The 25,653-nt window shown below is 40.9% G+C and overlaps 1 protein-coding gene across 5 annotated transcripts in view; it reads right to left on the bottom strand.

Moving 5' to 3' along the window:
- The window catches only part of MIB2 (MIB E3 ubiquitin protein ligase 2), a 451,988-nt gene that overhangs the window by 328,883 nt on the left and 97,452 nt on the right, over positions 1 to 25,653 (bottom strand). Inside the window, exon 2 of one of the 5 annotated variants that reach the window (XM_053690541.1) lies at positions 25,007 to 25,179. The exons of the other annotated variants lie outside the window; for them this stretch is intronic. The gene's annotated coding sequence lies outside the window, so the exon portion shown is untranslated. The remainder of the gene's footprint in view (positions 1 to 25,006; positions 25,180 to 25,653) is intronic. 5 annotated transcript variants of the gene reach the window in all.

Raw genomic sequence — 25,653 nt, 5'->3', positions numbered from 1 at the left:
TGTTGATGGTGAACAGATCAAAACACTGACAGAATCCATGGATGGCAGGCTTTTGAGTGTCCTTGCAAAGAAAGGTGGCTATATTGGTCACTGATTTGTTTTTGTTTTGTTTTTGAATGTCAGAAATGTATATTTGTGAATGTTGAGATGTTATATTGGTTTCACTGGTAAAAATAAATAATTGAAATGGGTATATATTTGTTTTGTGTTAAGTTGCCTAATAATTATGCACAGTAATAGTCACCTGCACACACAGATATCCCCCTAAAATAGCTATAACTAAAAACAAACTAAAAACTACTTCCAAAACTATTCAGGTTTGATATAAATGAGTTTTTTGGGTTCATTGAGAACATGGTTGTTCAATAATAAAATTAATCCTCAAAAATACAACTTGCCTAATAATTCTGCACTCCCTGTATATATATATATATATATATACACACACACACATACATATACTATTGCTTTCTGGCTACTATGTCCCTGTAATCAGCTGAAGTGCTTCCAGCTTTAGGTGAATTAGGAGAATCCCTGTAACAAAAGCCAGACTATAAAAAAAGAACAGCAAATGGAATTAGGCTAAAGGTGTTTAGGATCCATCTGTAAACATAAAAGCCTAAATATCCGACTATGGCTAGATTTATCGATTATGCAAGCTGACTGCTGTAAAAGCAGTGTTGTCGCTAAGCCTGAGCTTTAAGAGATTATTCTCTCTAAACCATATGTAGTGGATGCTTTTGCAAGAATACAAGTTTAATTGATAAAAGAAAGAAACCCTTTAATAGTGTACACTTTTGTGCATCAATGTAGCCAGTAGAGGATCTACTCAACAGAGGGACCTGGTGCAAACGTTTTTTTCCGACCCCAATAGGTAACTCAGTAGTAAGCAATAGTAATCATTTACATGCTGCCAGCTGCTCTGTATAATTATTTTGAGCACAGATAGACATAGACAGACAGACAGATAGACAGATAGATAGGAGTACTGCTCCTTCAACAAAGATACCCTTTTCAGGTGTGAAAATATTTTTACAATCTCAAAATGTCTACTGTCCCTGCTTAGGTTAGCTTTAGGCATATCCCTGGCATTATTGTATTCCTTTACCATATTTGTCAACACCAACATTAATGGTTGTTTATTCGATGAACTATGAACTATAAAATAGCTAACATATTTCTAAAAAGGGTAAAGCACTTTAAAGGGACATGAAACCCACAATTTTCTTTCATGATTCAGATAGAGCACATAATTTGAAACAACTTTCCAATTTACTTCTGATATCTAATTTGCTTCATTTTCATTATCCATTGTTGAAAAACATACCTAGGTAGGCTCTAGGAGCTAGCTGCTGATTGGTGGCTGCACATATATGCTCTTGTTTTTGGCTCACCTATGTTTAGCTAGTTCCCAGTAGTGCATTACTGTTTCTTCAACAAAGGATACAGTGAGAATGAAGCAAGTTTGATAATAGAACTAAATCGGAAAGTTTTTTAAAATAGTTTTCTTTATATGAATCATGAAAGAAAATATTTGGGTTTCATGTCCCTTCTTAGTTCTTCTTAGATACAGAATCAATATAATATTGAAAACTAGTGAATCCATGTGACCAGCACTGATGGAATGCTATTAAATTGCTATTCTCATCTACAGCTCAGATCACAGTGTTAAAGGGACATGAACGTCAAAATTAAAACTTTTGTAATTCAGATAGAGCATGCAATTTTAAAAGACTTTTTCAAATTACTTTAATTATCAAATTTACTTTGTTCTCTTGGTATCCCTTGTTGAAAAATATACCTAGGTAGAATCATGGGCACTACTGGGAGCTAGCTGGTGATTGGTGGCTGCATATATAGGCCTCTTATCATTGGCTCACCTGATGTGTTAAGCTAGCTCCCATCAGTAAAATGCTGCTCCGTCAGCAAAAGATACCAAGAAAATGAAGCAAATTTGATTACAGAAGTAAATTTGAACGTTGTTTTAAATTGTATGCTCTATTTAAAGGGACATAATACTCATATGCTAAATCACTTGAAACTGATGCAGTATAACTGTAAAAAGGTGACAGGAAAATATCACCTGAGCATCTCTAAGTAAAAAAGGAAGATATTTTACCTCACAATTTCCTCAGCTCAGCAGAGTAAGTTCTGTGTAAAAAGTTATACTCACCTGTTGCTCAGCTGCAGGTAAAAAACAAACAAAAGAAAAACAAAGAAATGAACAGCAGCCAATCAGCATCAGCAGTGTTGAGGTCATGAACTCTTTTACTGTGATCTCATGAGATTTCATAGTAAACTTCCTTAAACTGAATAAGGAAATAATATGAGTGTGCACGTAAGCTCACTCCCTTAGCTGTCCCGGGACAGACATACTGATTTGCTGCTTAGAAATCCTTTACAATAGGATGTGGCTACTGAGGAATTTTTGAGGTAAAATATCTTTATTTTTTACATAGAGATATTTTCTAGTCAGCTTTTTACAGCTATGCTGCATCACTTTCAAGTGTTTCAACATTTTGGGTATCATGGCCCTTTAAATTATGAAAGAAAATGTTTGGATTTCATGTAAAGATAAAAGAGAAACTAGATACAGTGTCCCTTAAATATTGTAATGTAAAAACTGTGTTAAACAACAAACACAGAAGCTCATAATGAAATGAGCGTGCTCTGTGCTGTGGGATGATGGAAAAGGGCAGGTTTCCCCACATCTGAGATGCAAATGTTTTTTTTCTAAACAGAGCAAAAAGGTACTATATATAGTTTGTTTAGATTGTGAGTAAAGTTAAGCACCATTTTATGAGAATATAAACAGCTCTGGGTGGATTTTCTGTTTAACAGATACACTTTCTTTGTCCGTTTTACAGTTTATAAAGCTTGACAAAAGTAGTTTATGTGTATAAATAAAGCTGCAGTATCTAAAGCTTACTGCAGAGTATGTTTAGACTAATTATAAGCCAATGTAGCTTAAAGTAAAACACTGTTTCATAAACAATCATAGACAAACCCTCATTGGTTTGTTGGATTTGCAATAAATAACATAATTAAAAGACCGGTCTCTGTTACACATGAATATTTTACTGGCTATATGTGAGGGGTCAGTCCTTCTACAAGACTTTGTGAACTTACTATGTTAACCTTAGAAACCCTGGGGTACAGACTGTGTATACCCACCAGCTTTTAAAACTGTATTGTTTGAATTTTATATAGTTTTAACCTTTTGCTGCCGTTATACCGTTGTATTTTGTCCAAACTGCGCTGGGCTTTAGCGCCGTTATGAAGGAATACAACATTATAGCTAACGGCTGTCCTGAAGCCTTCTGAGCTTCCTGGATTTGATTGCGGTCTGGAGGGCGTTGCTAGCGTTATAGGGACGCCCCCCAGACCAGATCCAATAATTGAAATCTCGCGATCTTATGCAAGCGGAGCGGTGCGCAGCGTGTAGATGCGGCTGTGCGCGCTCAGTGTGTCCTGCCTTTTCATCTCTGAGCACTCTGCTGCGTCAGGACGCGTAGCTAAGCGCTCAGAGATGAAATATTTGAACTTCAGAAGCGATGCGACGCGGAGCGAAGCAGCTGCTTTGCCTCGCGCCACATCGCTTGCAGTGTGTCACAGCCTTAAGGCTGTGACACACTGCAAGCGGAGCGGTGCGCAGCGTGTAGATGCAGCTGTGCGCGCTTAGTGTGTCTTGCCTTTTCATCTCTGAGCACTCTGCTACGTCAGGTCGCGTAGCTGAGCGCTCAGAGATGAAATAATTGAACTTCAGAAGCGATGCGAAGCAGCTGCATCGCCTCACGCCGCATCGCTTGCAGTGTGTCACATAAGGGTGCTCTATGGAAATGTGAGTACCTTGTGTTTGATATTTTCTATCTGATTTGTCTATTTGGTGACTGATACGCACGAGGCGCCTCTCTTATATTTGCTAGATGCTGTTGTTTTATTCCACTACATTCGTGTGAAGAGGAGTGCAGCCACTGTGATCCTGAAATTGCTACAGGAAATTTAACCCCTGATGAACTGACAATACATGGGAGTCCAGGAGCTTTAACCCCTGAAGAACTGGCAATATATGGGAGTTCAGTATATCCTTTGACTAGGGTTATTGTTGTGTATCATTATCTGTATATACTTTGTTTCACCTTGTATGTTTTATGTATACTATCATTAAGCACCCACTATAGAGCCATTTTTATAGTTCTTGTTGAATTATAACTTTCTAATATACTTCTATTATCATTTTTCTTCATTCTCTTGGTATCTTTAGTTGAAAAGCAGGGATGTAAGCTTAAAGGGACAGTCTTGTCCAATAGTGAAAAAGGGTGTGTGTACAAGCGCTAAGGTAATCCCCAAGCTGTATCCAAACAGAGATCCTAACCAACCTCCAAAAAATATGCACAAGTAGTAAGAAGTGAATACAGCGCCAACAAGAGGCCAAGGGATAAATATACTCACAGAGAGATAAAAGAAGATTATTTAATGAACCATGTTAAAAAGCATCAGTAATAAAAGACTATATATAAAAATGTTAAAAGCACATATAAATAAAATTACAAATACAGGAATATCTTACAGAAGCGGCTCAAAGGGCCAAAGCTGATAATTACAATAAAAACAGAGGTAATAACAGGTGATCAGTGTGAGTGGTACACCAGAATAAGAGTGTATACTGATAAAACAGAATTAGCCTAAGTACAACTGTAGCAAGTGCATCAAGCAAAAAACTAATAAACAATAATACAAACAATAGTGTTCAAAATTAGTGTTACAAAAATAGTGTTCCAAAAAATAGAAAAATGCACTGCAGTGCAAAAAAAGGGGGGTAGCAAAATAATTGTATAGATACAATCAAATAGTGAGTGAGTGCAAATGGATATAAAAATGCTAGCTACTTAATCCAGTGAGGTTAAGATATAATTAAATAAAATACACAATATGCAATAACATAAAAAATAAAATACACAATATGCAATAACATAAAAAATAAATATATAAATTATAATCCAAAAAAGTGTTCAAAAAGTTGATCAACAAATGTTAGTGAAGAACAAAAATAAGTCAATCAAAACTAAAAAATGAAAAAAATGGGTGATGAAAAGCAAGGTGAAAGTGAGGAAATTGATTCCTTCCAATGTTAGTTACTTTAACAGATCCAAATTCCTGAGTGTGGTTGCTGAGTGTGGTTGCTGAGTATATTTCTCCAACATTGGTGTGTCCGGTCCACGGCGTCATCCTTACTTGTGGGATATTCTCTTCCCCAACAGGAAATGGCAAAGAGTCCCAGCAAAGCTGGTCACATGATCCCTCCTAGGCTCCGCCCACCCTAGTCATTCTCTTTGCCGTTGCACAGGCAACATCTCCACGGAGATGGTTAAGAGTTTTTTGGTGTTTAAATGTAGTTTTTATTCTTCTATCAAGTGTTTGTTATTTTAAAATAGTGCTGGTATGTACTATTTACTCTGAAACAGAAAAGGATGAAGATTTCTGTTTGTAAGAGGAAGATGATTTTAGCAGACAGTAACTAAAATCGATTGCTGTTTCCACATAGGACTGTTGAGATGAAGTAACTTCAGTTGGGGGAAACAGTTAGCAGACTTTTCTGCTTAAGGTATGACTAGCCATATTTCTAACAAGACTGTGTAATGCTGGAAGGCTGTCATTTCCCCTCATGGGGACCGGTAAGCCATTTTCTTAGTCAAAAACAAACAGAATAAAGGGCTTATTATGGGCTAAAAAACTGGTAGACATTTTTATGGGCTAAATCGATTGCTTTATTTGTGCATATTATTCAAATTTAGGCTAACAATTGACATTTATAATCTTGGGGAACGTTTATAAAACGGCAGGCACTGTATTGGACACCTTTTTCAGTCAGGGGGCCTTTCTAGTCATAGACTGAGCCTCATTTTCGCGCCAGTAATGCGCAGTTGTTTTTTGAGAGCAGGGCATGCAGATGCATGTGTGAGGATCTAAGAATCTCTGAAAAAGCTTTTAGAAGGCATCATTTGGTATCGTATTCCCCTCAGGGCTTGGTTGGGTCTTAGCAAAGACTGTATCTGGGACTGTATAGGGGTTAAATTGAAAAACGGCTCCGGTTATTTTAAGGGTTAAAGCTCTGAAATTTGGTGTGCAATACTTTTAAGGCTTTAAGACACGGTGGTGAAAATTTGGTAATTTTTGAACAATTCCTTCATACTTTTTCACATATTCAGTAATAAAGTGTTTCTGTTTGAAATTTAAAGTGACAGTAACGGTTTTATTTTAAAACGTTTTTTGTGCATTGTTGACAAGTTTAAGCCTGTTTAAAATGTCTGTACCTTCAGATAAGCTATGTTCTATATGTATGAAAGCCAATGTGTCTCCCCATTTAAATTTATGTGATAATTGTGCCATAGCGTCCAAACAAAGTAAGGACAGTACTGCCACAAATAATGATATTGCCCAAGATGATTCCTCAAATGAGGGGAGTAAACATGATACTACATCATCTCCTACTGTGTCTACACCAGTTTTGCCCATGCAGGAGGCCCCTAGTACATCTAGTGCGCCAATACTTATTACCATGCAACAATTAACGGCTGTAATGGATAACTCCATAGCAAATCTTTTATCCAAAATGCCTACTTATCAGAGAAAGCGCGATTGCTCTGTTTTAAACACTGAAGAGCAAGAGGACGCTGATGATAATTGTTCTGTCATACCCTCACACCAATCTGAAGGGGCCATGAGGGAGGTTTTGTCTGAGGGAGAAATTTCAGATTCAGGAAAAATTTCTCATCAAGCTGAACCTGATGTTGTGACATTTAAATTTAAATTAGAACATCTCCGCGCACTGCTTAAGGAGGTGTTATCTACTCTGGATGATTGTGACAATTTGGTAATTCCAGAGAAATTATGCAAGATGGACAGGTTCCTAGAGGTTCCGGTGCCCCCCGACGCTTTTCCTATACCCAAGCGGGTGGCGGACATAGTAAATAAAGAGTGGGAAAAGCCCGGCATACCTTTTGTTCCTCCCCCTATATTTAAGAAATTATTTCCTATGGTCGACCCCAGAAAGGACTTATGGCAGACAGTCCCCAAGGTCGAGGGGGCAGTTTCTACTCTAAACAAACGCACTACTATTCCTATCGAAGATAGTTGTGCTTTCAAAGATCCTATGGATAAAAAATTGGAAGGTTTGCTTAAAAAGATTTTTGTACAGCAAGGCAACCTTCTACAACCAATTTCATGCATTGTTCCTGTCACTACGGCAGCGTGGTTCTGGTTCGAGGAACTAGAAAAGTCGCTCAGTAGAGAAACTCCATATGAGGAGGTTATGGACAGAGTTCACGCACTTAAATTGGCTAACTCTTTTATTTTAGATGCCGCTTTGCAATTAGCAAAATTAGCGGCGAAAAATTCAGGGTTTGCTATTGTGGCGCGCAGAGCGCTTTGGCTAAAGTCTTGGTCAGCGGATGTGTCATCCAAGACAAAATTACTTAACATTCCTTTCAAAGGTAAAACTTTATTTGGACCTGATTTGAAAGAGATTATTTCAGACATCACTGGGGGAAAGGGCCACGCCCTTCCACAGAATAGGTCTTTTAAGGCTAAAAATAAGCCTAATTTTCGTCCTTTTCGCAGACATGGACCAGCCTCTAATTCTGCATCCTCTAAGCAAGAGGGTAATACCTCACAACCCAAACCAGCCTGGAAACCAATGCAAGGCTGGAACACGGGTAAGCAGGCCAAGAAGCCTGCCACTGCTAACAAGACAGCATGAAGGAGTAGCCCCCGATCCGGGACCGGATCTGGTGGGGGGCAGACTCTCTCTCTTTGCTCAGGCTTGGGCAAGAGATGTTCAGGATCCTTGGGCGCTAGAAATAGTTTCTCAAGGTTATCTCCTGGAATTCAAGGAACTACCCCCAAGGGGAAGGTTCCACAAATCTCACTTATCCTCAAACCAAATAAAGAGACAGGCATTCTTACATTGTGTAGAAGACCTGTTAAAGATGGGAGTGATACACCCAGTTCCAATAAAGGAACAAGGAATGGGATTTTATTCCAATCTGTTCGTAGTTCCCAAAAAAGAGGGAACGTTCAGACCAATTTTGGATTTGAAGATCCTAAACAAATTTCTCAGGGTACCATCGTTCAAAATGGAAACTATTCGAACGATTCTACCCACCATCTAGGAAAGTCAATTTATGACTACCGTGGATCTAAAGGATGCGTACCTACATATCCCTATCCACAAGGAACATCATCAGTTCCTAAGGTTCGCTTTTCTGGACAAACATTACCAGTTTGTGGCTCTTCCATTCGGATTAGCCACTGCTCCAAGGATTTTCACAAAGGTGCTAGGGTCCCTTCTAGCGGTTCTAAGACCAAGGGGCATTGCAGTAGTACCTTACTTGGAGGACATTCTAATACAAGCGTCGTCCCTGTCAAAGGCAAAGGCTCATACGGACATCGTTCTAGCCTTTCTCACATCTCACGGATGGAAGGTGAACAAAGAAAAGAGTTCTCTGTCCCTGTCAACAAGAGTTCCCTTCTTGGGAACAATAATAGATTCCTTAGAAATGAGGATTTTTCTGACAGAGGTCAGAAAAACAGAATTTATGTTTACCTGATAAATTACTTTCTCCAACGGTGTGTCCGGTCCACGGCGTCATCCTTACTTGTGGGATATTCTCTTCCCCAACAGGAAATGGCAAAGAGCCCAGCAAAGCTGGTCACATGATCCCTCCTAGGCTCCGCCTACCCCAGTCATTCGACCGACGTTAAGGAGGAATATTTGCATAGGAGAAACCATATGGTACCGTGGTGACTGTAGTTAAAGAAAATAAATTATCAGACCTGATTAAAAAAACCAGGGCGGGCCGTGGACCGGACACACCGTTGGAGAAAGTAATTTATCAGGTAAACATAAATTCTGTTTTCTCCAACATAGGTGTGTCCGGTCCACGGCGTCATCCTTACTTGTGGGAACCAATACCAAAGCTTTAGGACACGGATGAAGGGAGGGAGCAAATCAGGTCACCTAAATGGAAGGCACCACGGCTTGCAAAACCTTTCTCCCAAAAATAGCCTCAGAAGAAGCAAAAGTATCAAACTTGTAAAATTTGGTAAAAGTGTGCAGTGAAGACCAAGTCGCTGCCCTACATATCTGATCAACAGAAGCCTCGTTCTTGAAGGCCCATGTGGAAGCCACAGCCCTAGTGGAATGAGCCGTGATTCTTTCGGGAGGCTGCCGTCCGGCAGTCTCGTAAGCCAATCTGATGATGCTTTTAATCCAAAAAGAGAGAGAGGTAGAAGTTGCTTTTTGACCTCTCCTTTTACCGGAATAAACAACAAACAAGGAAGATGTTTGTCTAAAATCCTTTGTAGCATCTAAATAGAATTTTAGAGCGCGAACAACATCCAAATTGTGCAACAAACGTTCCTTCTTTGAAACTGGTTTCGGACACAGAGAAGGTACGATAATCTCCTGGTTAATGTTTTTGTTAGAAACAACTTTTGGAAGAAAACCAGGTTTAGTACGTAAAACCACCTTATCTGCATGGAACACCAGATAAGGAGGAGAACACTGCAGAGCAGATAATTCTGAAACTCTTCTAGCAGAAGAAATTGCAACTAAAAACAAAACTTTCCAAGATAATAACTTAATATCAACGGAATGTAAGGGTTCAAACGGAACCCCCTGAAGAACTGAAAGAACTAAGTTGAGACTCCAAGGAGGAGTCAAAGGTTTGTAAACAGGCTTAATTCTAACCAGAGCCTGAACAAAGGCTTGAACATCTGGCACAGCTGCCAGCTTTTTGTGAAGTAACACAGACAAGGCAGAAATCTGTCCCTTCAGGGAACTAGCAGATAATCCTTTTTCCAATCCTTCTTGAAGGAAGGATAGAATCTTAGGAATCTTAACCTTGTCCCAAGGGAATCCTTTAGATTCACACCAACAGATATATTTTTTCCAAATTTTGTGGTAAATCTTTCTAGTTACAGGCTTTCTGGCCTGAACAAGAGTATCGATAACAGAATCTGAGAACCCTCGCTTTGATAAGATCAAGCGTTCAATCTCCAAGCAGTCAGCTGGAGTGAAACCAGATTCGGATGTTCGAACGGACCCTGAACAAGAAGGTCTCGTCTCAAAGGTAGCTTCCAAGGTGGAGCCGATGACATATTCACCAGATCTGCATACCAAGTCCTGCGTGGCCACGCAGGAGCTATCAAGATCACCAACGCCCTCTCCTGATTGATCCTGGCTACCATCCTGGGGATGAGAGGAAACGGCGGGAACACATAAGCTAGTTTGAAGGTCCAAGGTGCTACTAGTGCATCCACTAGAGCCGCCTTGGGATCCCTGGATCTGGACCCGTAGCAAGGAACTTTGAAGTTCTGACGAGAGGCCATCAGATCCATGTCTGGAATGCCCCACAGCTGAGTGACTTGGGCAAAGATTTCCGGATGGAGTTCCCACTCCCCCGGATGCAATGTCTGACGACTCAGAAAATCCGCTTCCCAATTTTCCACTCCTGGGATGTGGATAGCAGACAGGTGGCAGGAGTGAGACTCCGCCCATAGAATGATTTTGGTCACTTCTTCCATCGCTAGGGAACTCCTTGTTCCCCCCTGATGGTTGATGTACGCAACAGTTGTCATGTTGTCTGATTGAAACCGTAGGAACTTGGCCCTCGCTAGCTGAGGCCAAGCCTTGAGAGCATTGAATATCGCTCTCAGTTCCAGAATATTTATCGGTAGAAGAGATTCTTCCCGAGACCAAAGACCCTGAGCTTTCAGGGATCCCCAGACCGCGCCCCAGCCCATCAGACTGGCGTCGGTCGTGACGATGACCCACTCCGGTCTGCGGAATGTCATCCCTTGTGACAGGTTGTCCAGGGACAGCCACCAACGGAGTGAGTCTCTGGTCCTCTGATTTACTTGTATCTTCGGAGACAAGTCTGTATAGTCCCCATTCCACTGACTGAGCATGCACAGTTGTAATGGTCTTAGATGAATGCGCGCAAAAGGAACTATGTCCATTGCCGCTACCATCAAACCGATCACTTCCATGCACTGCGCTATGGAAGGAAGAGGAACGGAATGAAGTATCCGACAAGAGTCTAGAAGTTTTGTTTTTCTGGCCTCTGTCAGAAAAATCCTCATTTCTAAGGAGTCTATTATTGTTCCCAAGAAGGGAACCCTTGTTGACGGAGATAGAGAACTCTTTTCCACGTTCACTTTCCATCCGTGAGATCTGAGAAAGGCCAGGACAATGTCCGTGTGAGCCTTTGCTTGAGGAAGGGACGACGCTTGAATCAGAATGTCGTCCAAGTAAGGTACTACAGCAATGCCCCTTGGTCTTAGCACAGCTAGAAGGGACCCTAGTACCTTTGTGAAAATCCTTGGAGCAGTGGCTAATCCGAAAGGAAGCGCCACGAACTGGTAATGCTTGTCCAGGAATGCGAACCTTAGGAACCGATGATGTTCCTTGTGGATAGGAATATGTAGATACGCATCCTTTAAATCCACTGTGGTCATGAATTGACCTTCCTGGATGGAAGGAAGAATAGTTCGAATGGTTTCCATCTTGAACGATGGAACCTTGAGAAACTTGTTTAAGATCTTGAGATCTAAGATTGGTCTGAACGTTCCCTCTTTTTTGGGAACTATGAACAGATTGGAGTAGAACCCCATCCCTTGTTCTCTTAATGGAACAGGATGAATCACTCCCATTTTTAACAGGTCTTCTACACAATGTAAGAATGCCTGTCTTTTTATGTGGTCTGAAGACAACTGAGACCTGTGGAACCTCCCCCTTGGGGGAAGCCCCTTGAATTCCAGAAGATAACCTTGGGAGACTATTTCTAGCGCCCAAGGATCCAGAACATCTCTTGCCCAAGCCTGAGCGAAGAGAGAGAGTCTGCCCCCCACCAGATCCGGTCCCGGATCGGGGGCCAACATTTCATGCTGTCTTGGTAGCAGTGGCAGGTTTCTTGGCCTGCTTTCCCTTGTTCCAGCCTTGCATTGGTCTCCAAGCTGGCTTGGCTTGAGAAGTAATACCCTCTTGCTTAGAGGACGTAGCACTTTGGGCTGGTCCATTTCTACGAAAGGGACGAAAATTAGGTTTATTTTTTGCCTTGAAAGGCCGATCCTGAGGAAGGGCGTGGCCCTTACCCCCAGTGATATCAGAGATAATCTCTTTCAAGTCAGGGCCAAACAGCGTTTTCCCCTTGAAAGGAATGTTAAGTAGCTTGTTCTTGGAAGACGCATCAGCTGACCAAGATTTCAACCAAAGCGCTCTGCGCGCCACAATAGCAAACCCAGAATTCTTAGCCGCTAACCTAGCCAATTGCAAAGTGGCGTCTAGGGTGAAAGAATTAGCCAATTTGAGAGCATTGATTCTGTCCATAATCTCCTCATAAGGAGGAGAATCACTATCGACCGCCTTTATCAGCTCATCGAACCAGAAACATGCGGCTGTAGCTACAGGGACAATGCATGAAATTAGTTGTAGAAGGTAACCCTGCTGAACAAACATCTTTTTAAGTAAACCTTCTAATTTTTTATCCATAGGATCTTTGAAAGCACAACTATCCTCTATGGGTATAGTGGTGCGTTTGTTTAAAGTGGAAACCGCTCCCTCGACCTTGGGGACTGTCTGCCATAAGTCCTTTCTGGGGTCGACCATAGGAAACAATTTTTTAAATATGGGGGGAGGGACGAAAGGAATACCGGGCCTTTCCCATTCTTTATTAACAATGTCCGCCACCCGCTTGGGTATAGGAAAAGCTTCTGGGAGCCCCGGGACCTCTAGGAACTTGTCCATTTTACATAGTTTCTCTGGGATGACCAACTTGTCACAATCATCCAGAGTGGATAATACCTCCTTAAGCAGAATGCGGAGATGTTCCAACTTAAATTTAAACGTAATCACATCAGGTTCAGCTTGTTGAGAAATGTTCCCTGAATCAGTAATTTCTCCCTCAGACAAAACCTCCCTGGCCCCATCAGACTGGGTTAGGGGCCCTTCAAAACCATTATTATCAGCGTCGTCATGCTCTTCAGTATCTAAAACAGAGCAGTCGAGCTTACGCTGATAAGTGTTCATTTTGGCTAAAATGTTTTTGACAGAATTATCCATTACAGCCGTTAATTGTTGCATAGTAAGGAGTATTGGCGCGCTAGATGTACTAGGGGCCTCCTGAGTGGGCAAGACTCGTGTAGACGAAGGAGGGAATGATGCAGTACCATGCTTACTCCCCTCACTTGAGGAATCATCTTGGGCATCATTGTCATTGTCACATAAATCACATTTATTTAAATGAATAGGAATTCTGGCTTCCCCACATTCAGAACACAGTCTATCTGGTAGTTCAGACATGTTAAACAGGCATAAACTTGATAACAAAGTACAAAAAACGTTTTAAAATAAAACCGTTACTGTCACTTTAAATTTTAAACTGAACACACTTTATTACTGCAATTGCGAAAAAACATGAAGGAATTGTTCAAAATTCACCAAATTTTCACCACAGTGTCTTAAAGCCTTAAAAGTATTGCACACCAAATTTGGAAGCTTTAACCCTTAAAATAACGGAACCGGAGCCGTTTTTAACTTTAACCCCTTTACAGTCCCTGGTATCTGCTTTGCTGAGACCCAACCAAGCCCAAAGGGGAATACGATACCAAATGACGCCTTCAGAAAGTCCTTTCTAAGTATCAGAGCTCCTCTCACATGTGACTGCATGTCATGCCTCTCAAAAACAAGTGCGCAACACCGGCGCGAAAAACAGAATTTATGTTTACCTGATAAATTACTTTCTCCAACGGTGTGTCCGGTCCACGGCGTCATCCTTACTTGTGGGATATTCTCTTCCCCAACAGGAAATGGCAAAGAGCCCAGCAAAGCTGGTCACATGATCCCTCCTAGGCTCCGCCTTCCCCAGTCATTCGACCGACGTAAAGGAGGAATATTTGCATAGGAGAAATCATATGATACCGTGGTGACTGTAGTTAAAGAAAATAAATCATCAGACCTGATTAAAAAACCAGGGCGGGCCGTGGACCGGACACACCGTTGGAGAAAGTAATTTATCAGGTAAACATAAATTCTGTTTTCTCCAACATAGGTGTGTCCGGTCCACGGCGTCATCCTTACTTGTGGGAACCAATACCAAAGCTTTAGGACACGGATGATGGGAGGGAGCAAATCAGGTCACCTAGATGGAAGGCACCACGGTTTGCAAAACCTTTCTCCCAAAAATAGCCTCAGAAGAAGCAAAAGTATCAAATTTGTAAAATTTGGTAAAAGTGTGCAGTGAAGACCAAGTCGCTGCCTTACATTTCTGATCAACAGAAGCCTCGTTCTTAAAGGCCGATGTGGAAGCCACGGCCCTAGTGGAATGAGCTGTGATTCTTTCAGGAGGCTGCCGTCCGGCAGTCTCATAAACCAATCTGATGATGCTTTTAAGCCAAAAAGATAGAGAGGTAGAAGTTGCTTTTTGACCTCTCCTTTTACCAGAATAAACAACAAACAAGGAAGATGTTTGTCTGAAATCCTTTGTAGCATCTAAATAGAATTTTAGAGCACGGACAACGTCCAAATTGTGTAACAAACGTTCCTTCTATGAAACTGGATTCGGACACAAAGAAGGTACAACTATCTCCTGGTTAATATTTTTGTTGGAAACAACCTTCGGAAGAAAACCAGGCTCAGTACGTAAAAACCACCTTATCTGCATGGACCAGATAGGGCGGAGAACACTGCAGAGCAGATAACTCAGAAACTCTTCTAGCGGAAGAAATTGCAACCTAAAACAAAACTTTCCAAGATAATAACTTAATATCTATGGAATGTAAGGGTTCAAACGGAACCCCTTGAAGAACTGAAAGAACTAGATTAAGACTCCAGGGAAGAGTCAAAGGTCTGTAAACAGGCTTGATTCTAACCAGAGCCTGAACAAACGCTTAAACGTCTGGCACAGCTGCCAGCCTTTTGTGAAGTAAAACAGATAAAGCAGAGATCTGTCCCTTCAGAGAACTCGCAGAAAATCCTTTCTCCAAACCTTCTTGTAGAAAGGAAAGAATCTTAGGAATTTTTATCTTGTTCCATGGGAATCCTTTAGATTCACACCAACAGATATATTTTTTCCATATATTATGGTAAATTTTTCTAGATACAGGCTTTCTAGCCTGAATAAGAGTATCTATTACAGAATCTGAAAACCCACGCATTGATAAAATCAAGCGTTCCAACTCCAAGCAATCAGTTGGAGGAAAACCAGATTCGGATGTTCGAATGGACCCTGAATAAGAAGGTCCTGTCTCAAAGGTAGCTTCCATGGTGGAGCCGATGACACATTCACCAGGTCTGCATACCAAGTCCTGCGTGGCCACACAGGAACTATCAAGGTCACCGAAGCCCTCTCCAGATTGATCCTGGCTACCAGCCTGGGAATGAGAGGAAACGGTGGGAATACATAAGCTAGGTTGAAGATCCAAGGTGCTACTATTGTATCCAATAGAGTCGCCTTGGGATCCCTGGATTTGGACCCGTAACAAGGGACCATGAAGTTCTGACGAGAGGCCATCAGAACCAAGTCTGGAATGCCCCATAATTGAGTTATTTTGGCAAAGATTTCCAGATGGAGTTCCCACTCCCCCGGATGCTCCTCCATCGCCAGGGAACTCCTTGTTACCCCCTGATGGTTGATATATGTAACAGTCGTCATGATGACTGATTGAAACCTTATGAATTTGGCCTTTGCTAGTCGAGGCCAAGCCTTGAGAGCATTGAATATCGCTCTCAGTTCCATTATGTTTATCGGGAGAAGAGAGTCTTCCCGAAACCATAGACCCTGAGTTTTCAGGGGTTCCCAGACCGCGCCCCAGCCCACCAGACTGGCGTCGGTCGTGACAATGACCTATTCTGGTCTGCGGAAGCTCATTCCCTGTGACAGGTTGTCCAGGGTCAGCCACCAACGGAGTGAATCTCTGGTTATTTGATCTACTTGTATCGTCGGAGACAAGTCTGTATAATCCCCATTCCACTGTCTGAGCATGCCCAGGTGCAATGGTCTTAGATGAATTCGTGCAAAAGGAACTATGTCCATTGCCGCAACCATCAACCCTATTACTTCCATGGACTGCGCTATGGAAGGAAGAAGAACAGAATGAAGTACCTGACAAGAGCTTAGAAGTTTTGATTTTCTGGCCTCTGTCAGAAAAACCTTCATTTCTAAGGAAACTATTATTGTTCCCAAGAAGGGAACTCTTGTTGACGGGGACAGAGAACTTTTTTCTATGTTCACTTTCCACCTGTGAGATCTGAGAAAGGCTAGGACAATGTCCGTATGAGCCCTTGCTTTTGACAGAGACGACACGTGAATCAGGATGTCGTCCAAGTAAGGTACTACTGCAATGCCCCTTGGTCTTAGCACCGCTAGAAGGGACCCTAGTACCCTTGTGAAAATCCTTGGAGCAGTGGCTAATCCGAATGGAAGTGCCACAGGTAATGCTTGTCCAGAAAGGCGAACCTTAGGAACCGAAAAAGTTCCTTGTGGATAGGAATACGTAGGTACGCATCCTTTAAGTCCACCGTGGTCATGAATTGACCTTCCTGGATGGTAGGAAGGATCGTTCGAATGGTTTCCATTTTGAATGATGAAACCCTTAGAAACTTGTTTAGAATCTTGAGATCTAAAATAGGTCTGAATGTTCCCTCTTTTTTGGGAATTATGAACAGGTTGGAGTAAAAACCCATCCCTTGTTCTCCTAATGGAACAGGATGAATCACTCCCATGTTAACAGGTCTTCTACACAGTGTAAGAATGCCTGTTCGAAGATAATTGAGACCCGTGGAACCTTCCCCTTGGGGGTAGTTCCCTGAATTCCAGGAGATAACCTTGAGAAACTATTTCTAGCGCCCAAGGATCCTGAACATCTCTTGCCCCAGCCTGAGCAAAGAGAGAAAGTCTGCCCCCCACCAGATCCTTCCCAGATCGGGGGCCAACACTTCATGCTGTTTTGGTAGCAGTGGCAGGTGACTTGGCCTGCTTACCCTTGTTCCAGCCTTGCATCGACCTCCAGGCTGGCTTGGTTTGAGAAGTATTACCCTCTTGCTTAGAGGGTGTAGAATTTGAGGCTGGTCCGTTTCTGCGAAAGGGACGAAAATTTGGCTTCTTTTTAGCCTTAAAAGACCTATCCAGAGGAAGGGCGTGGCCCTTTCCCCTAGTGATGTCTGAAATAATCTCTTTCAAGTCAGGGCCAAACAGTGTTTTACCCTTGAAAGGGATGTTAAGCAAAAGCGCTCTGCGCGCCACGATAGCAAACCCTGAATTATTCGCCGCTAATCTAGCTAATTGCAAAGCGGCATCTAAAATAAAAAAGAGTTAGCCAATTTAAGAGCTTGAACTCTGTCCAAAACCTCCTCGTACGAAGATTCTTTATTGAGCGACTTTTCTAGTTCTTCAAACCAGAAACACGCAGCTGTAGTGACAGGAACAATGCATGAAATTGGTTGTAGAAGGTAACCTTGCTGAACAAACATCTTTTTAAGCAAACCCTCTAACCTTTAATCCATAGGATCTTGAAAGCACAACTATCTTCTATAGGAATAGAAGTGCGTTTGTTTAGAGTAGAAACCGCCCCCTCGACCTTGGGGACTGTATGCTATAAGTCCTTTCTGGGGTCGACTATAGGAACTAATTTCTTAAATATAGGGGGAGGACAAAAGGTATGCCGGGCCTTTCCCACTCCTTATTTACTATGTCCGCCACCCGCTTGGGTATAGGAAAAACATCGGGGGGCACCGGAACCTCTAGGAACTTGTCCATCTTACCTAATTTCTCTGGAATGACCAAATTGTCACAATCATCCAGAGTAGATAATACCTCCTTAAGTAGTGCGTGGAGATGTTGAAATTTAAATTTAAAAGTTACAATATCAGGTTCTGCTTGTTGAGAAATTTTCCCTGAATCTGAAATTTCTCCCTCAGACAAAACCTCCCTCCTGGCCCCTTCAGATAGGTGTGAGGGTATGTCAGAACAGATATCATCAGCGTCCTCTTGCTCTTCAGTGTTAAAAACTCTAAGCCATCTCCGTGGAGATGTTGCCTGTACAACGGCAAAGAGAATGACTGGGGAAGGCGGAGCCTAGGAGGGATCATGTGACCAGCTTTGCTGGGCTCTTTGCCATTTCCTGTTGGGGAAGAGAATATCCCACAAGTAAGGATGACGCCGTGGACCGGACACACCTATGTTGGAGAAATGAGGCTCTGCCTATGATTTGGGAAAGCCCCTAAAGAATAAGGTGTCTAAAACAGTGCCTGCCGATATTATTATATCAAAATACCCAGAATAAATGATTCCTCAAGGCTAAATATGTGTTAATAATGAATCGATTTAGCCCAGAAAAAGTCTACAGTCTTAATAAGCCCTTGTGAAGCCCTTATTTACGATCTTAATAAACATGGCTTACCGGATCCCATAGGGAAAATGACAGCTTCCAGCATTACATCGTCTTGTTAGAATGTGTCATACCTCAAGCAGCAAGAGACTGCTCACTGTTCCCCCAACTGAAGTTAATTGCTCTCAACAGTCCTGTGTGGAACAGCCATGGATTTTAGTGACGGTTGCTAAAATCATTTTCCTCATACAAACAGAAATCTTCATCTCTTTTCTGTTTCTGAGTAAATAGTACATACCAGCACTATTTCAAAATAACAAACTCTTGATTGAATAATAAAAACTACAGTTAAACACTAAAAAACTCTAAGCCATCTCCGTGGAGATGTTGCCTGTACAACGGCAAAGAGAATGACTGGGGTAGGCGGAGCCTAGGAGGGATCATGTGACCAGCTTTGCTGGGCTCTTTGCCATTTCCTGTTGGGGAAGAGAATATCCCACAAGTAAGGATGACGCCGTGGACCGGACACACCTATGTTGGAGAAATCAAAACTTCTAAGCTCTTGTCAAGTGCTTCATTCTGTTCCTCGTCCTTCCATAGCGCAGTGCATGGAAGTAATAGGATTGATGGTTGCAACAATGGACATAGTTCCTTTTGCACGAATTCATCTAAGACCATTACAACTGTGCATGCTCAAACAGTGGAATGGGGATTATACAGACTTGTCTCCAATGATTCAAGTAGATCAAAAGACCAGAGATTCACTCCGTTGGTGGCTGACCCTGGACCATCTGTCCCAGGGAATGAGCTTCCGCAGGCCAGAGTGGGTCATTGTCACGACCGACGCCAGTCTAGTGGGCTGGGGTGCGGTCTGGGAATCCCTGAAAGCTCAGGGTCTATGGTCTCGGGAAGAGTCTCTTCTCCCGATAAACATTCTGGAACTGAGAGCGATATTCAATGCTCTCAGAGCTTGGCCTCAACTAGCAAAGGCCAAATTCATAAGGTTCCAATCAGACAACATGACGACTGTTGCTTATATCAATCATCAAGGGGGAACAAAGAGTTCCCTGGCGATGAAAGAAGTGACCAAAATAATTCAATGGGCGGAGGATCACTCCTGCCACTTGTCTGCGATCCACATCCCAGGAGTGGAAAATTGGGAAGCGGATTTTCTGAGTCGTCAGACATTTCATCCGGGGGAGTGGGAACTCCATCCGGAAATCTTTGCCCAAATAACTCAATTATGGGGCATTCCAGACATGGATCTGATGGCGTCTCGTCAGAACTTCAAGGTTCCTTGCTACGGGTCCAGATCCAGGGATCCCAAGGCGACTCTAGTAGATGCACTAGTAGCTCCTTGGACTTTCAACCTAGCTTACGTATTCCCACCGTTTCCTCTCATTCCCAGGCTGGTAGCCAGGATCAATCAGGAGAGGGCCTCGGTGATCTTGATAGCTCCTGCGTGGCCACGCAGGACTTGGTATGCAGACCTGGTGAATATGTCATCGGCTCCACCATGGAAGCTACCTTTGAGACAGGACCTTCTTGTTCAAGGTCCATTCGAACACCCAAATCTGGTCTCCCTCCAACTGACGGCTTGGAGATTGAACGCTTGATTCTATCAAAGCGTGGGTTTTCAGATTCGGTGATAGATACTCTGGTTCAGGCCAGAAAACCTGTAACTAGAAAAATTTACCATAAAATATGGAAAAAATATATCTGTTGGTGTGAATCCAAAGGATTCCCATGGAATAAGATAAAAATTCCTAAGATTCTCTCCTTTCTTCAAGAAGGTTTGGAGAAAGGATTATCTGCAAGTTCTCTAAAGGGACAGATCTCTGCGTTATCCGTCTTACTACACAAAAGACTGGCAGCTGTGCCAGATGTTCAAGCATTTGTTCAGGCTCTGGTTAGGATCAAGCCTGTTTACAGACCTTTGACTCCTTCCTGGAGTCTAAATCTAGTTCTTTCAGTTCTTCAAGGGGTTCCGTTTGAACCCTTACATTCCATAGATATTAAGTTACTATCTTGGAAAGTTTTGTTTTTGGTTGCAATTTCTTCTGCTAGAAGAGTTTCAGAGTTATCTGCTCTGCAGTGTTCTCCTCCTTATCTGGTGTTCCATGCAGATAAGGTGGTTTTGCGTACTAAGCCTGGTTTTCTTCCTAAAGTTGTTTCTAACAAAAATATTAACCAGGAGATAGTTGTACCTTCTTTGTGTCCGAATCCAGTTTCAAAGAAGGAACGTTTGTTACACAATTTGGACGTTGTCCGTGCTCTAAAGTTCTATTTAGAGGCTACTAAAGATTTCAGACAAACATCTTCCTTGTTTGTTGTTTATTCTGGTAAAAGGAGAGGTCAAAAAGTGACTTCTACCTCTCTTTCCTTTTGGCTTAAAAGCATTATCCGATTGGTTTATGAGACTGCCGGACGGCAGCCTCCTGAAAGAATCACAGCTCACTCCACTAGGGCTGTGGCTTCCACATGGGCCTTCAAGAACGAGGCTTCTGTTGATCAGATATGTAAGGCAGCGACTTGGTCTTCACTGCACACTTTTGCCAAATTTTACAAATTTGATACTTTTGCTTCTTCGGAGGCTATTTTTGGGAGAAAAGTTTTGCAAGCTGTGGTGCCTTCCGTTTAGGTGACCTGATTTGCTCCCTCCCTTCATCCGTGTCCTAAAGCTTTGGTATTGGTTCCCACAAGTAAGGATGACGCTGTGGACTGGACACACCAATGTTGGAGAAAACAGAATTTATGCTTACCTGATAAATTACTTTCTCCAACGGTGTGTCCGGTCCACGGCCCGCCCTGGTTTTTTTAATCAGGTCTGATGAATTATTTTCTCTAACTACAGTCACCACGGTATCATATGGTTTCTCCTATATATATTTCCTCCTGTCCGTCGGTCGAATGACTGGGGTGGGCGGAGCCTAGGAGGGATCATGTGACCAGCTTTGCTGGGACTCTTTGCCATTTCCTGTTGGGGAAGAGAATATCCCACAAGTAAGGATGACGCCGTGGACCGGACACACCGTTGGAGAAAGTAATTTATCAGGTAAGCATAAATTCTGTTTTATCCCTTGGCCTCTTGTTGGCGCTGTATTCACTTCTTACTACTTGGACAGTCTTGTCCAAAACAAACTTTCATGATTCAGATAAAGCATGTAATTTTAAACAATTTTCAAATGTACTTCTATCACCAATTTTGCTTTGTTCTCTTGGTATTCTTAGTTGAAAGCTGAACCTAGGAGGTTCATATGCTAATTTCTAAGCCCTTGAAGGCCGCCTCTTATCTCAGGGCATTTTGACGGTTTTTCACCACTAGAAGATGTTAGTTCATGTGTTTCAGATAGATAACACTGTGCTCACGCACGTGGAGTTCCTAGGAGCCAGCACTGATTGGCTAAAATGCAAGTCTGTCAAAAGAGCTGAAATAAGGGGGCAGTCTGCAGAGGCTTAGATACAAGGTAATCACAGAGGTAAAAAGTGTATTAATATAACTGTGTGGTTATGCAAAACTAGAGAATGGGTAATAAAGGGATTATCTATCTTTAAAAACAATAAATATTTTGGTGTAGACTGTCCCTTTAAGGCCAGCTCATTTCCGGAGCACTATATGGCAGCAGTTTTGCAAGAATGTTATCCATTTGCAAGAGCACTAGATGGCAGCACTATTTTCTGCCATGTAGTTATTCTACACAGAATATCATGGGAACAAAGGAAATTTGATAATAGAAGTAAATTGGAAACTTTTTTTTAAATGGTATGCTCCGTCTAAATCACAAAATATTTTTTTTGGGGTTTCATATTCAATACTTAGCAAAAGCTTTGCAAACGAAATGCTCCAATCACAGCCTTTATCCTCATCTGAAGCAGAAAGGGGGTGTTCCAGAAGTCAAACTTTGACTATGTCTTTAACCCTTTTGAATGAGGTAAACCATAAGGGCCAAATTACGAATGGAGTTAAAAATTGCACTTTCGCGAGCGCGATATTTGCACTCCACTTGTACTACCAGTGCACTCAATTGTGCACTGGTATTATTAGAGGTGAGGAGCAATGCGAATGTGAACTTTTGTTCACATTGCAGGCAAGCTTCCATAGGCTCCAATGGGAGCCTCGTTCTCATGCCGTGAGACACGGCAGAGAACCTAGCGCAGCAAAGGGAGTGAGTTGCGCAGCAAAGGTAAAATACATATGTATATATACACATATATATTTATGTGTACATACATAACCATATACATATATATTTATGTGTACATACATAACCATATACATATATATATATGTCTACATACATAACCATATACATATATATTTATGTCTACATACATAACCATATACATATATATTTATGTGTACATACATAACCATATACATATATATTTATGTGTACATACATAACCATATACATATATATTTATGTGTACATACATAACCATATACATATATATTTATGTGTACATACATAACCATACACATATATATTTATGTGTACATACATAACCATATACATATATATTTATGTGTACATACATAACCAAACACATATATATTTATGTGTACATACATAACCATATACATATATATTTATGCGTACATACATAACCATATACATATATATTTATGCGTACATACATAACCATATACATATATATTTATGTGTACATACATAACCATATACATATATATTTATGTGTACATACATAACCATATACATATATATTTATGTGTACATACATAACCATATACATATATATTTATGTGTACATACATAACCATATACATATATATTTATGTGTACATACATAACCATATACATATATATTTATGTGTACATACATAACCATATACATATATATTTATGTGTACATACATAACCATACACATATATATTTATGTGTACATACATAACCATACACATATATATATTTATGTGTACATACATAACCATACACATATATATTTATGTGTACATACATAACCATATACATATATATTTAGAGTGAACACACAGTCCCCATAGACCGCAATGTAAAGGCACTTTTCAGTGCTGGTTTTTTTTTTCTAACACCCCACAATCGCCAACTTTAACCCCTTCATGCAGTTTTTTGTTTAAAAATTAAAGCTGCAATTTTTAAAAAAATAAATAAAAATGGAAGCTTACACTTAAAAGGATACTGAACTAAATTGTTTTCTTTAACCTTTTAACGCCGTTAGGACGTTCCATGCCATCCTAATTGTGCTGGGCTTTAGCGCCGTTAGGACGGCATGGAACCTTCTAGCCGTTTGGCTGTCCTGAAGCCAACAGAGCTTCCAGAATAGGAACAGGTAAGGGCTGGCGTGCCTAGTTTCATAGTGACGACCCCCTGACCCGACCCCATCATTGAAATCTCACGATTGCAGGGTTTCAATTTGTTTACAATGGAACATTGTTCCAATGTAGACAAATTAACCCTGTCATCAAAGGGTTAATGATTCAGATAGAGCATGCAATTGGTGGTTGGTGGCTAAATGTACCCACCAAGAAGCAAGCCCTATCCAGTGTACTGAACCTAAAATGAGCTGGCTCCTAAGCTTTACATTCTGGCTTTTCAAATAAAGATACTAAGAAAATGAAGAAAATTTGATAATAGGAGTAAATTATAAAGTTACATGCTCTGTCTGAATCATGAAAGAAAACAATTGGGTTTAGTATCCCTTTAAAGGGACATTAAACACTTTGAGATAGTAATATAAAATGATAAATCATATATAAAAAAAACTCTGCAATATACTTTCATTATTTACTTTGTCCCCTTTTCCTGTAATTCCATTCTGAAATTGTCAGCATTTCAGTTCCTGTTAGAAATGGAAGTGCAGATCACTGTTATATCCGACACAGCCATTGGCTGCACACTCTAGTGACCTATTTATACCTATCCCTAATTGGCCAAAGCAGAGAAAGTAACCTAAGTTACAACATGGCAGCTCCCATTGTTTTATAGACAATATAACTTCACACTTATTTTGTCAATATTTAAACAGCTAATGAAATTTTAAAAAATACATCTACATGTTATTCTCAGACCTTTTCTTTGAATGCATCATTCTATCTAGCATTTATTTAGTGTTTAATGTCCCTTTGAGTTTGGGGGCAATTGGGGGACATTTATAAAATTAACCAGAGATCTGATCTCTGGTTAATTTTTGAAGCGCTGGCGATAGTAATAACCAGCCAGATGCAATGGCTGGTTATTTATCAATAAATTAGCGCTCCACTTGTAATCTGGCCTTAACTATAAAAATTAAATCTGTTAAAAAATAAATGATCTAACTAAATAGAACATTTTATTTTTACATAAGAATGTTGCTTTAAAAGGGACATTAAACACTTTGAGATTGTAATATAAAATGATATATTGTATATATAAAACAACTCTGCAATATACTTTCATTATTTATTTTGTCCCCTTTGCCTGTAATTCCATTCTGAAATTGTGAGCTTTTCAGTTCCTGTTAGAAATTGAAAGTTTAGTTTATTTAGTGTTTAATGTCCCTTTAAGGCAGCAATAAGATTTATCATTCTGCAGCGTTTGTGCAATTATATAACCAGAACAGTTGGTGGTGGTTACTTACCAGAAGCTGGTTTTGATGAGTAAAATCTCCTTTAATATAAGCCTCATACTGAAACTGAGATCATCTGTCAGGTCCAACTTCATTAATCCCTTGTTTAGCTATGTATGTACAATATAACAGCAGTGCTTAGCGAGCATCCTTCCTTAACTATAGGGTTCCAAATCTCAGTCTGTCTATATGGACAAAAACACCACCATTATCTTTCACTCTCAAAGCTGGGCTCCTCCCACCCATGCAACTTTTGGGTACGCCCATCTCTCCTCTATTCTTAAAAGGGACATGAAACCCAAAATATTTCTTTCAAAATTCAGATAGACTATACATTTTTAAACAACTTTCCAATTTACTTCAGTTAACAATTTTGCTTCATTCTCTTGGTATCTTTTATTGAAGAAGCAGCAATGTACCATTGGGAGCTAGATGAACACATTTGTAAGCCAATTAAAATGGGCATACAAGTTCAGACACCAATCAGCAGCTAGCTGCAAGCTTCTGAGCCTACCCAGGTATGCTTTTCAACAAAGGATACCAACAGAATGAAGCAAATTAGATAACAGAAGTAAATTAGAAAGTTGTTTAAAATTGTATGCTGTATATGAATTATGAAAGAAAATGATTTGATTTTTTTATCCCTTTAATGCATCTAC

Source organism: Bombina bombina, chromosome 8 (genome assembly GCF_027579735.1).
Source record: "Bombina bombina isolate aBomBom1 chromosome 8, aBomBom1.pri, whole genome shotgun sequence".
NCBI lineage: Eukaryota > Metazoa > Chordata > Amphibia > Anura > Bombinatoridae > Bombina > Bombina bombina.
The sequence above is the reverse complement of the archived record's forward strand: the minus strand, read 5'-3'. Positions and strand labels throughout refer to the sequence as shown.